Below are 13,916 nucleotides of genomic sequence, written 5' to 3'. Positions count from 1 at the left end.
GGAAGGGAAGGGAAGGGAAGGGAAGGGAAGGGAAGGGAAGGGAAGGGAAGGGAAGGGAAGGGAAGGGAAGGGAAGGGAAGGGAAGGGAAGGGAAGGGAAGAAGGGAAGGGAAGAAGGGAAGGGAAGAAGGGAAGGGAGAAGGAAGGGAAGGGAAGGGAAGGAAGGGAAGGGAAGGGAAGGGAAGGGAAGGGAAGGGAAGGGAAGGGAAGGGAAGGGAAGGAAGGGAAGGGAAGGGAAGGGAAGGGAAGGGAAGGGAAGGGAAGGGAAGGGAAGGGAAGGGAAGGGAAGGGAAGGGAAGGGAAGGGAAGGGAAGGGAAGGGAAGGGAAGGGAAGGGAAGGGAAGGGAAGGGAAGGGAAGGGAAGGGAAGGGAAGGGAAGGGAAGGGAAGGGAAGGGAAGGAAGGGAAGGGAAGGGAAGGGAAGGGAAGGGAAGGGAAGGGAAGGGAAGGGAAGGGAAGGGAAGGGAAGGGAAGGGAAGGGAAGGAAGGGAAGGGAAGGGAAGGGAAGGGAAGGAAGGGAAGGGAAGGGAAGGGAAGGGAAGGGAAGGGAAGGGAAGGGAAGGGAAGGGAAGGGAAGGGAAGGGAAGGGAAGGGAAGGGAAGGGAAGGGAAGGGAAGGAAGGGAAGGGAAGGGAAGGGAAGGGAAGGGAAGGGAAGGGAAGGGAAGGGAAGGGAAGGGAAGGGAAGGGAAGGGAAGGGAAGGGAAGGGAAGGGAAGGGAAGGGAAGGGAAGGGAAGGGAAGGGAAGGGAAGGGAAGGGAAGGGAAGGGAAGGGAAGGGAAGGGAAGGGAAGGGCTTGCCCGACACAAACCTCATTCATATATGCTTTAATCGGGTCAGCTTAAATGCTCAGTTTCTGAAAAGAACAAACAAACAAAAAAAAATAGAAACACACTCTTAAGTGTTGTGTGATGGGGGAAGGATCTCTCATGGTTTCCTAGAAGTTTTCTCCCAGTGAGCCATAGTGTATTCTAAGCAAGCAAATTTGCAAAAAGTGTTATATCTACATGCGGCAAGATCACTCAAATAAGTTTAAAACACATTTTAACCTTGAGACCTGATGCTATTTCTCAGACAGTAGTTTTCCTTAAACATGTAAAAGAAGGTTAAAAAGAGAAGTCATTAATATTGCTTGTGATCTTAACCTCCACAGACAAACTAAAATTGGCATCTTTATTAAAAGGCATTCAAGCAACTTCTGTTTCTAAAATGGAATAATTTGTCACAAAATTACAAAGTTGGTGCACAAATGCATTCTATGTGAACAAATGTCACAGATCATCTGTGTAGGGTCACTGATGATTTTGTAGTTGAATGATGCTCAACAATTCTGAGGTAGTGATGTATAAGTTGAATAAAACAACCAGTAAACTACGTTTACTAAGAAAAAACATATTGTTAAAAAGCTCAGCTGATTTTCCACATATTTCAAAAAGTTGGCAAAGACTAGTTGAACCTGAAGAAGAAAATTCAAGGAAAAAGTGAGGGTTATAAATTACTTTGTTTACCTTGCTTTTTGTTTGTTTGTTTGTTTTAGTTTACTTTAGATGTTTGTTGGGTTTTGGTTTTGCTGTTGTTGTTGTTTGTTTGTTTGAAATATTTTCAAAATCTAATCATCTTTTGTGATCCGCTGCTGTCATATTTATGATCCAAGAGCTGAAAAACACAGCTTTAGAAGTGTAATTTTCATGATCAGTTTAGGGTATTCCCTTCAAAATCTGCAGAGAGTATGGAACCTGTGTCTGTAGGGAAATATATAAAGATCAGTTTCTGTAGTATAAAAAAAATCCCTATTTCAGTGAAATAAAGATCATATCCACAGACAAGGAAGGAGGACAAAATAAGATATTTATATAATTTGTATCAGAGCTAAAAGAGAAAAAATAAGTGAAAGACGGTTTTAAGTATAAGAAATAAAACTTTAGGGAGTTGTCTTTCCCTGATCTCAAAGTTTATTTTACTGCAGCGAAAAATACCAAACTATACCACTATCTTACAGACATTTGTAGAGACATTTCTTCACATCACTTTCAGAGAGAAATTTATTACAAGTATTGGGGTGGAAAGCTGGGGAGCAGGAGGGGGAAGTGTAAACAAAACACATTGCAGAATCTAGCAGTTTCTAGATTAAATACAATTCCCTATATGGAATACAATACTTCTGTAGTGTGCTTTTATCACTGCCTACTGTCTGATTTCAGGGAAGAAAAAAAAAATGTAAAAAAAAAAAAAGGTGTTAAATCTGTTTCCTGTATTTATTTAGACACACAGCACAGCATTTGTCTAGATTTACCTTTCTGAGTGACCATTTTATATAACTCCTTGACAGTTCTGTCTAAATAATTGTTGATTTGATGAATGAGGGTTTTCTGAGTTGTTTTTTTTTTGTTTGTTTCTTTCTTTTGTCCTGCCACAAGCTGCTGCTTTCCCACAGAAAGTAAATCACCTAGACACTTGAGTTAATGTCTCAGTAGATTAAATGAAGGGGATTCTTTACAAATCCCAGTCTCTTTGAAATATTATTATCTCTGAAAATTGCTTTGATTAAAGTCTGATTGTCTTAACACCATGAATTAATACTACAAATTGAAAAAAATCTTGTGTATCTGAAAATGTGTCATATAACAATTAGGTTGGTCTAGCACAATATATTGTTTTCTCATGACAACCTGATCTAATTTAGAGCATCATTATATCTAAATATGAACTACAGCACTGTTATTAGGTTTTGTATGAGACTACTGTGTTCTCATGAATACATGATGGAGCTTGGTGGCTAAAAGAGTGATTTGATATAGCTTGGAGTGTTTGATTTTGTGTGGATTTTCTATGAGCTAATGTGCACAGACTGCTTTTCCATAAATTCACATAATCTATATCATAAACATTCTCATGGTTTTACAAGAATCTCTAGCATATTTCAAACCTGTTCTCCAGAGAAACACCTCATTAAATGAGACAGATAGACATTGTCTACGTTCAGATTTTCACTTGGCAGTCAAGCTTTTCTTCAAAGCCCATAGAGGAATACAGGTTGTTTCAACATGTGATACAGAACATAGTAGAATAGTTGCTCTGAATCAATATAAGGTAAGGAATAACATATCTCAGGCTGCTAAACTTGGGGAAGTTAGTAACTTAAAAAAGAATCACTCTAAAATCTTTAAGAGAAAGTGTCACCCTTTATATTTACAGAATATCTAGTTCAAATGTGATTTTGGATGGAACCTGCGAATGGTACTGCAATGTCAATAGAGATACTATTGTCAGTAGAGATAAGTAATCAATAAACCTTCTGGAAAGCTGTTTATTGCTTTCAAACACCAGTTTCAGGCAGCTGACTAGAATAATTTAAAATCAAAGTAAGGAGGCCAGTAGACAGATAGTACAAAAGATGATAATACAACCTTTTTTCTATATGTCTTTAAACATTTGGCTGTTTTGAATGTTGATTCTATTTAGAAATATTCCATCTGTCTACATTCATTTATTCATTATTTCAGTTACAGAACTGTACATATATGATTGTAACTTTACGTGTCAATTTATGACTTAGCTCAATTACCTACTGCAATTTAATTGTGTTTTCAAAAAGTAAGTTTCATCCTCAGATCAAAACAGTGACATCACTGATATGGACATGTTCTAATACTTACAGCAAATCTACTGAACGCAATTCTATTTCTAAATTGGTGACGAAAAGGAGTATTCAAATTACTTGTTTATAACATTTATTATTCTACACTTTTGTGAATATCTAAAATATGTAAAAATGATTCTTACATAAATTATATGGTCTTAAAAAAAATGGGGCTTCTAATAAAAATTTCTAAACACGTATAAATGTTGAGGTAAGTAGAGATGAGAATGAGTGGAAATCTGAGAAAGCTATTGTTTCCTGACATAATCTGCATCATCTAGTGGCAGCTGGAAATATGCTTAGTAACCCAAGCAAATGTAATTGGAATCTTGAAGATTACATGCTCTCATCAAACAGGAAATAGTAAAAATAAATATAATGTACACAAACATGGGAAAAAAAATAGGACCATTTCTATTTAAAAATAAATAAATAAATAAATTGAAAAAATAAAGACAACAAAACAAAAAAATCCTACAGGAATAAAGCATGACAGGCTGACAACAGTATGGAGAAAAGATAATGCAGTAGATACTTTTGAAACGTGATGTCAGACAAGAGATACAACGGTAAAGAAAATATACCTGGAGAAATACCTGGAGTGATAAATAGAATCCATTTAACCATGGCTAGAACATGAACTGCAAAAGATAGAATTGGAAGACGCATTGTATCCATCCAGCAGTGAAATCAATGAACTTTCCCCTTTGTCATTTCAGATACGAAAAAATAATGCCACTATGCACCTCTGTAAAGGAAGCTTTAGAGCAGGTCTATGCTTTGTGGTCATGGTATTCATTATATATTAACTGCCATTACATAGACTCTAAAATTTCTTTCTCCTGCACCTGTTCTGTTCCAGCTCTCAGAACACCTTTGCTTCATTCTTTCCAGGTGCTCTGCTTTTCACTCCAAGTGAACTGTGTGAAAAAGAGAACGGTGTAATACTGTTGGAAAGCCAGACACAGGAAGAATACAATGAATATAAAAAAAAGGAACTCTGACAATATAAAAAGAATGGCATTGTTATGAATTACATCTAATTTTCAGAAACATGAGTAAACAGAGCCCTGGGCTCGATCTCTGGAATGAACCGGAATAATTCATATTGACTTAATTTGGGAGGACTGTGGGGACTTCATTACGTAATACAGAAATACTCTGAAATCTGTATGAAGCAAAAATCCTACTGAAGCTTGACATTTATATATTTATTTTCATTTGCAGTGAAAAATTTTAAAATTGTCAAAGGAAACCCTGAAAATGTACATTTGCTGTTAAATTTCCATGATTCAGATTTCTTATTTAAACAGTTCCCAAGGGCTATGAAATAATAAAATACCTTTAATCTTTACATGGCAGAATTAACTGTGATTCTAGAAGATGCCTGTTCATCATCTTGTCAGTGGTCTGCCTCTGCCCCCTCTGTAAAAACAGATATGCTTTTCTGAAATATCTGTGAGATTTATACCAAAAAAAAAAAAAAAAAAAAATGGGCAGGGACCCAATTTTCCTGACTGTTCATGAGGATCAAGACATAGACAGGATTGAATAAAATGTAATTAATAATGATGTACCTCATTACAGGGCCCAAAAATACTTGAGCTTTCGTTGCTTGCAGAGAAGGACATGCCCTTCAGATAGAGACACTTAAATTTCATTATAACAGAATTAAAGTGACAGAAGGGTCATAGTAGCAAATAATCAAATACAGAAAAGCAAGAGAAAGACAGAGGAACAATCTCTAAACTGGTGTAACTATGGCAGTTTATATCAGGCAAAAATTAAGCTGGCACCCTCAAAGTGTATATTCGATTCCTGAAATTTAAAATAGTTAAGAAGAGGTGTATTTGAGTCAAAGGAGAAATAAAAATGGTGACTGTGCAGCACCTGATGTTTGCAAACAGGAGAAGGCAAGAAGAAAGAATAATCAGTAGAAAAGATACAGTTGTGCACATATCAGTTTACATCAGTTTCTATCCAATTTCTAGGACAAGTTACTGCCTGAAGCTGATGTACATAGGGTTGTTAACTAGTTACTTTAATAGGTTGCTTTACACATAGTCAGAGAATATTTTTAAGCAACCAAATATTATAATGAACTGAGGATTCTACTTGAAAAATAAGCTATGCTATTTTTCAGGCTGGTGAAACACAGATTGCCTTCAGTTATTTTTCTTGGCAGAACTTGTTTCTGTCCATAGCCTGTCAAACTAGCATAGTACCCAGATGGTTATAAGGCTCTAGGGCACCTGTATAATTCACATTAGAGTTTAACAGAAATGTAGTGAGTAATATTTATATATTTACATTTTAGATCTTCCTCCATTCAAAGCAAAACACAGCTGTTACATTTTCACCCTGACCATTATACTGTAATATCCCACTCAGCCAATATCTCTACTGGTTGCCACTTTGTAGTAATGTTGCTGTATTTCTCTTCTTTCTAATCCTTGTAGAAAACCTTTTAATCTAATATATTTCCTATGGTCCATACAAGAAAGCAGTCTACCAGGAGATAGTTTCATTACATAATGATCTAGCATAATCATTTTTAAGGTATTTTTTACACCACTCAGTTTTACAAATGAGGTGTTATTTCTCTTCCAAACTTTTTTTTTTCTTTTTTTTTCCTGCTATGTGTGTCATCTGCACCACCTGGGGTGACCTTTCTACAATGACTGGGAGCACAGCACTAAAATATCTAAATTTCCTTATTGAAAAATGACAGCGTTACTTCCCAGATTGTTAACTGGTTTTCTTTTTATTATTTTGTGAGTAGTAGAATTTGAATGTTTCAAAGTCATATGTTAAAACTAGTCTGTTCACAATGAAAACATAAGTATTTTAGATTTTAGTGGATACATACTTGCAGGGATTATTTTATTATTATTAATAATAATTATTATTATTATTATTATTAAACTTCTCAGATAAAGAATGACTTTATAAATATATAAATATAAATATATCTATTCTCATCTTTAATCAAGCATGACAGAATCTATATTTAACTTTGATAACAATATTTAGTAGACTAAAATTTATTATATACACAAACACTATTTATATTAGTCACATGATTTAAAGATAGAATAGTGTAACAGACTATTTATACAGATCACTATGAACCTTAGATGGAAAAAAAAAACCAAGTTGTTTAAGAAAAAATAAATTTAACTCTAGTTGGTGTGCCATTGAGGAAATGTTCTATGGTGATATGTAAAATGTGTTGCGTTCCTTCGAAACATACAGAAAAGTGTTTTAAATCATGAATTATGAACTGGACAAAGATCACAAATGTGAAGCAACAATGCATGGAAATAATTATTTTGTTTCAGGTTAACTGTATTTAATGAGACTTCTTGTCAGTGTTCAGTTAGATGTTGAAGGTGATGTTTGAATACAAAACCTAACATTAGCATGTTATTGTTAGGAGTTATTGTTGCTTGAAAGTTTTGTTAAGAAATGCTGTGCTGCCTTGTAGTATTCTGATAAACTCTGTTCTTTGTTGAGATTAGATCTCCCCATTTGTAATGATGTTGTAGGCAGAAAATGAAGAAATTGGATGGAGGATTTTTGCATGTAGCCATAGTTCTTTTAATATGTTAGAATACATGCATTAATCACTTCTTGTCCTTACTTGTCCTACTGACTAGACTTATAACCTGAGTGAATGTGAGAACTGTATTGCGTATTTGTCTGCAGGTTGCTTTTAAATAAGCAAATTACCTGAGACAGTTTATGATTGACTTAATTTCCATTATATCTAGTTTGCTTATTTGTCATCTGTTTCTTTAATATTTACTGTTGGCAAAAATTAAGATGATATCTAGTTTTTTTTTTTTTTTTCTTCTAGTTGAGTTGAAGAAAGTACTAAATTTCATTAAATTTCTAAACAAGAAATATTTGCTTTTCCTGAGATGCCTCTGAGGACACAATGAAATTTTTCTCTCATATATAGGAAAAAAAAATAATAATTTTATTAGATGGATAGAGATGGGAAAACTGGACCAGCTGTCTGCACAAAAATTCCTCTCCAGATCTGAAAAGGAAGCAGCAAATCAATCTGAATGACTGGAAGTAAGTGTTTCAAGTTCTAATTAAGTTGTAAATTCAAACTTTAAACAAGTGCATTTAGTTTAAAATGAAAAGGATGCTAGAAAAGACTAAAAATGCTAAAAAGTGTTAAGTCATTATCCTTCAAGTTTGTGATGAAAATAGGAAGTGGAATAGCAAGTTAGAGGAAGTGCAGGTAGAAAGGAATGCAACAACGGTTGTATTGCTGGTTCAGCACCCCTTGAAGGTCTTTGGTGAAAAAGCTGACTTCCATGCTTTCAGATATTTATTTTTTTTTTTTCCAGCTATATACTTAACCATATCAGCAAGCTGTCAAAGCTGTCAAAATCTGATTATTTTTTCCTCCTCACCTGTTTCAGTTCCCCAGTTCAGATGTGGGTACAGTAACAGAATAGCTGGCTGATATAGGGTCAGTATTTATCTGACTGTATTTAGCAGTCAGATGAGAGTAAGGAAGATGATGGTAAAACCAAACCCATAATGGAAAAAAATCACAGGAGACTCTGGCCTTAATGAAGACATTCTTTTTTAATATTACATGACATTTTTATTTTTTCCCACAGCCTATCTCCTGCCATTTAATGTGTTGCTGTAACTTAATTCTACTTCATTTAAGTGACAAAAACCCTACAGCTATCTACTGCATTTGAAATAGTTTCCAAATGCAGAACCAATAAAAACGACAAGATGAAAGAGTTAATGTTCATGCTTATACATCCTTAATCAGTTTCTAATAAAGAAGATACCGAGAAAATGAATATAATATAAAAAGAAACATACTTTCCTGTCTTCTTCATTCTCTGTTTTTGCCTTTCTTTCACAACTCATTTTTTTATCTAACACATAAGAAAAATGAAATTCTTAAAGAATGAACTGATAGACTGCAAACTGAGATCTGCTAACACTCCAGCTAACAAAAGAAAAGACACATAACACTACACTAAATGTGGGTATTCTATCTCCCTCATCATAGATATTTATATAAAAATTAAGACTATTTGACTGTTACTAATTAAAATAGTAGTATTTTCTGGAATGTTCTTCAAAAAATTTCCTTGATTCTCTGATATCAATTTTTAGAGTTTACTGTTGTAGAATGTTAGCTTTTCATTTTATAAAGCTGGAACTCTTCCTTTTTGACTTTTTTTTTTCCTTCTAAAATGCCTTAGAAAAATGCTTCTTGCAAGCAGCACCATGTGTCAGTGTCCTATCTCCACTAGAATATCTCAGTCAATATGAGGAATTATGACATAAAAAATTAAACTTGCAACAACAGAAAAATCTATTTTGTTTTTTCATTGTTGTGAAACAGCTTAATATATCTCCCTCCCTCCCTCCCTCCCTCCCTCCCTCCCTCCCTTCCTTCCTTCCTTCCTTCTTTCCTTTCTTTTATTTTAAATTTTTCCTCAACATGGTTGTTAGTGAAGAATATAAGGAAGACAGCATGGAAACGGATGCAGTTAAAGAATAGTTGCTACCTCATGCAGCATCTCAGTCAGAACCACAGATTACCTGATAATGGCAAAATCTTCCCCTAAAATTGTTGCTTATGATTTTGAATTGAAGATGCTATTCATTTTTCAGCTTAAAAAGTAAAATTGACAGGCTTCAAAATGCTGCATGTTGCTGATTAGTGAATGATCAATCATAGAATACTTTAAAAAGAACAAGGTCTGTTTTTTTGTTGTTGTTGTTTGTTTGTTTTTTTTTTGGTATTGACTCCAAAGGAAATAGGAAAAAAATGTTAGAATATAAATAAAAGTGAATAGTAAACACCATATTAGGCCTGGGTAGAAATGACAAAGTCAAATGAAATCCTTTTAGTATTACTGAGGCATCATCTATGGGCAGGTGCATTCCACAGTGGAGGGGAGGATCACGGCATACAGGGGTTTTTCCTGAGCCAGGGAAGCCCTAGCAGAGCACGGAGATACACCAGGGCCTGCAGCTTTCTGGTTAATGAGGCATGGGTGGGGTCAGGAGCAACAGTGGCCACCCCACACTGCACTAAAAAGCAGCCTTAAGCTGTGCTGGTGACCAGGAGTGCTGCGACAAGGACTGATGAACAGGGCATGGTGAGTCAGCCAGGCAGTTTGCACAGGGCAGAAAACACAAGGAGGGCACTGCTTTGAAGGAGGGACGCTGGCCAAGTGGAAGACTGGAAGCATCCATAACCCAGCAACCGGACACTATTCTATGACCATCTGAGTGCAGCTAACAGAGGCAGTGAACAAATACAGTAGTTTGTTCAGGAGTTTGCACACAAGGGTGCAAGAAGTATCCTTCATCTCCAGTCTTAGTAGTGTATGCTCCCTCAGGTATGGTTTTGACATGCTGCAGAGCTCATTCCCTGGTAGCTGTTGGAGTTGCTGTGTCAGAGGCTTCTACTCAAACAGACCTTCTGAGAGTAAAAGTAGTTCTTCAGGTCTCAGGTTGCAGGGAGTGCCCAGAGCCTCTCCACTAAGTTGGGGCTGACAGTCATCTCTTCTGCAGCAGGTGTGTTGTTGTTGATGTGTTATGTCACCAGGTCATGGAGTTATGGGAGGAAGTAAGCAGGCTGCTTAACATCTGTGAAGATGAGCAAGAGACAGAGAAGACGTTATTGGAGACCCTACAGCTTCAGAAGTCCCAACCCCTACACTGCAGCGGAGATGCAGATGGGCTCTGTGCCAGGCAGTCATAAGTCTATAAAATATGAAGTCTGGAAACCAGTCACTACTCATTTAAGGTGAAATAGCTCATTTTCCTCATGAAGACTTGCACCTGACAAACAGATTTAGTGCCCTCCAAGCTAAAGAAAACCTGGGCATGGCTTCAAATGAAGCAACTGACCCAACTGAATATGTGCCAAGAACAATCACCCAGAATCAGCAGCAAGTGATTGTTGTGGGTGTCTCTCTGCTGTAGGGGGCAAAGGCACCTATCTGCTGACCTGACCATTTGTCTAGAGAGGTTTGTTGTCTGCTGGGGGCTCTAATCAGAGATGTCATGGAAAGATTGCTGAGTCTTATCCACACATCCAACTATTACTTCCTGCTGGTCTTTCACGTGGACACCGATGATACCACAGGCAACTCAGAAACTATTGAATAGGATTTCAGAGCTCTAGGGATGGTGGTCAAGGCTTCTCTGGCCCTAGATCATTTTGTCCTCAATCCTACTAGTTAAGGTAAAGGATAAGAAGTGTAGTAGACGGATTTTTCCAAGTAAACAACTGTCTGTGTCTCTAGTGTTGGCAATAGGGTTTTGGCTTCTATAACCATGGGGACCTGTTTGACGATTGACAACCAATGGGGAGAGATGGGATGCACAATGGGGCACACGCGTCTTTTCCAACAGACTAGCCAACCTGTTAAGGAAAGCTTTAAACTAGTCAAGATGGAGGAAGGGAATAGTTATGGGGACCACCCAGACAGCAAAATAAGGCTCAAGTCGGGATACCTCCAGCAAGTACATGCAGTCAAAAAAGCATCTACAAGACATGACTATAGGGTATCCACTTGCACCCCTCCTGGGAAATTGGCATGTGCCAATACGTGTGCCTGTGCAACAATGTATGTAGCATGGGTAAGAGACAGGAGGAACTAGAGATCTATGTGCAGTCACGGGGCTTTAACGTCATTGCAGTTATAGACACATGACAGGATAGCTCACATGACAAGAATGTTATCGTGATTGGCTACTTGCTTTTTAGGAAAGACAGGACAGGTGGACAACACCTGTGTAATGGAACAGCTCAACCTGGAGACCACCTCTAAGCATGAAGAGGACAAGAAGGTGATCAGGAATAGTCAGCATGAATATAACAAAGGGAAATCACGCTTAAGCAACCTGATTGCTTTCTGTGGTGGGACAACTGGCTAGATAGATGAAGGTAGAGCGGTGGATGTTGTCCACCTTGACTTTTGACACTGTCTTCCATGATATCCTCACAGGCAAGCTCAGGAATTGCAAGCTGAAAGAGTGGATGGTGAGGTGGGTTGAGAACTGGCTGAATGGCAGGTTGCAGAGGGTTGTGATCAGTGACAGAGAGTCTTACTGGAGACCTGTAGCTAGTGATTCATCAGTGACTTGGACAAAGGGACAGAGTGTCTCCTCTTCAAGTTTGCTGATGAAGGAAAACAGGTAAGAGTGGCTGATGCCCCAGAGTGCTGTGTTGCCATTCAGAATGATCTTGACACCTGGAGTGATGGGCAGAGAGAAACCTCTTGAAATTCAACAAAGGCAAGTGCAGGGTCCTGCACCTGGGGAAGAATAACCCCATGCACTAGTATAGACTGGGGACTGACCTCCTGAAAAGTAGCTCTGTGGAGAAGGACCTGTATGTCCTGGTGGGCAGCAAGTTGACCATGAGCCAGCAACGTACCCTTGTGGCCAAGAAGGCCAAAGGTATCCTAGGGTGCATTTGGAAGAACATTGCCAGCAGGTGAAGGGAGGTGATCCTTCCCCTGTACTCAGCCCTGGTGAAGCCTCACCTGGAGTGTTGTGTCCAGTTCTAGGCTCTCCAGTACGAGACTTGGAGCCACTAGAGTGAGTCCAGAGTGAAGTGCTTCCTGCTGAAGAGACTGGAGCATCTCTCATATGAGGAAAGGGTGAGGGAGTCGGATTTGTTCAGCCTGGAGAAGAGAAGGCTGAGAGGGGGAGAGGATGAAGCCAGGCTCTTCTCAGTGATTTCAAGTGATAGGATGAGAGGCAGTGTGCACAAACTGCAACACATGAAGTTCCATCTGAACATGAGGAAAAACTTCTCTACTGCTAGGGTGACTGAGCACTGGAATGGTTTTGTGAGTTTCCTTCCCTGGAGATACTCAGAAGTGATGTGGACACAATCTTATGTGCTCTAGCGGACCCTGTTTGAGCAGGGAGGTTGGACTAGATGATTTCCAGAGGTCCCTTCCAACCTCAACCATTCTATGATTCTGTGATACATAGAAGTCTTTGCTTTGGATTTGTTTTGTTTTGTTTTGTTTGTTTGTTTTTAATTACCATTTTCTGAAGTGTTAACTATCTTTGAGTAAATGTAATTGTAGTGTTTGTATTTCAACTAACATTCTACAGAAATTTATTTTGAAGACTGCAGGGCACAGCTGATCCCAGCAGCCACCCTTTTCCAGGTCTCTCTGGAAAAGTGGATTTAGGAAAGGGTAAAACATCACATAGGAAAAGAATACAAAAAACTGTGAAAAACATCCATGCAAACACCAAAAAGGGAAGTGACAGAGAGTAAACGAGTGGCTGGGTTGGAGTTTGGTTGGTAACCAAGAGTAACTCACCACATAGTGGAAAGCATTTTATGAAGTAAATCTGATATAATCTTTAATAACAACAACAATAAGTCAGGCAAGAAAACAATATATACAAAAGCAAAAGTATATTCAGAAATTCCTGATCCAGTTAAAATTCCCATATGACCTAGACATAATAAGAAGACTAAAAAACTATTGCAAGACAAGTTTATAGAATGATTACAGACCATTCTGTTTTCCTATCTGACATTCCAGCAAGGTAATTTTAGATTATTTCTCTTTGCTTTCAGATTCAACAGAAGTTTATAAATCATCCAAGGCACAGAAGAAGCTTAGCCAAGAAATGAAGAAAACAGATCTCTTTCATATGTAGTTCGAATTTATTTTCATCATAGAAACTAAGTAGAATTCTAGTTGGAGCTTAAAAATATCATCAATAAAGAAAAATATTATCATACTTACACCATGATCTGCCTGTCCTTTCCATTGTCAGTATCCAGATATCCTTCAAAAGCAACAAAAGAAAGTATCCTTCTGTCACAAGATTGCATGAATGACAGAATGCAGAAAGAAACCCCATAGAAAAGACATGTTAAAAAAAAAATAGAAAAAATTAGAAAAAAAAATTAAAAGTTAGAAAATCCCTCTCTCTAAAGAGAAAAATATCAAAAGCTGAAATGCTTTGCTCAGACTCTGCAGTATTCATACAGGGCAGAAACATCACTGATTAGTATCCGGAGACTACTGCCAAACTTATAGAGATTTATGATATTAAACATCAAGGTTAAAAGAGGAAGTTTCACTGTAAGAGGTAGCACATCATTCCCCTGCATTATCAACTATGAAAGAGGGACACAAGATCAAAAGAAGTGGGGATTCACCAGGGAGTTAGTTACTATGTTCAGATAGCATTTTTGTGCCAACCTTTTCCTCATCAGCATCTTAATTAGCTCT

The 13,916-nt window shown here is 37.6% G+C and overlaps 1 protein-coding gene and 1 long non-coding RNA gene across 2 annotated transcripts in view; one reads left to right on the top strand and one right to left on the bottom strand.

The window, feature by feature from the left end:
• Positions 1-13,916, top strand: part of LOC308187793 (uncharacterized protein) — a 219,623-nt gene that overhangs the window by 67,308 nt on the left and 138,399 nt on the right. The window lies entirely within an intron of this gene.
• LOC308187808 lies at positions 695-13,893 on the bottom strand. The gene is made up of 3 exons (XR_013944934.1): positions 13,425-13,893; positions 10,115-10,284; positions 695-5,061 (listed from the first exon to the last, which is right to left on the bottom strand). It is a non-coding gene; the product is annotated as an uncharacterized lncRNA (long non-coding RNA).

This window comes from Anser brachyrhynchus (assembly GCF_964034855.1).
Source record: "Anser brachyrhynchus genome assembly, chromosome: 1".
NCBI lineage: Eukaryota > Metazoa > Chordata > Aves > Anseriformes > Anatidae > Anser > Anser brachyrhynchus.
This window is presented reverse-complemented; position numbering and strand designations above follow the sequence as displayed.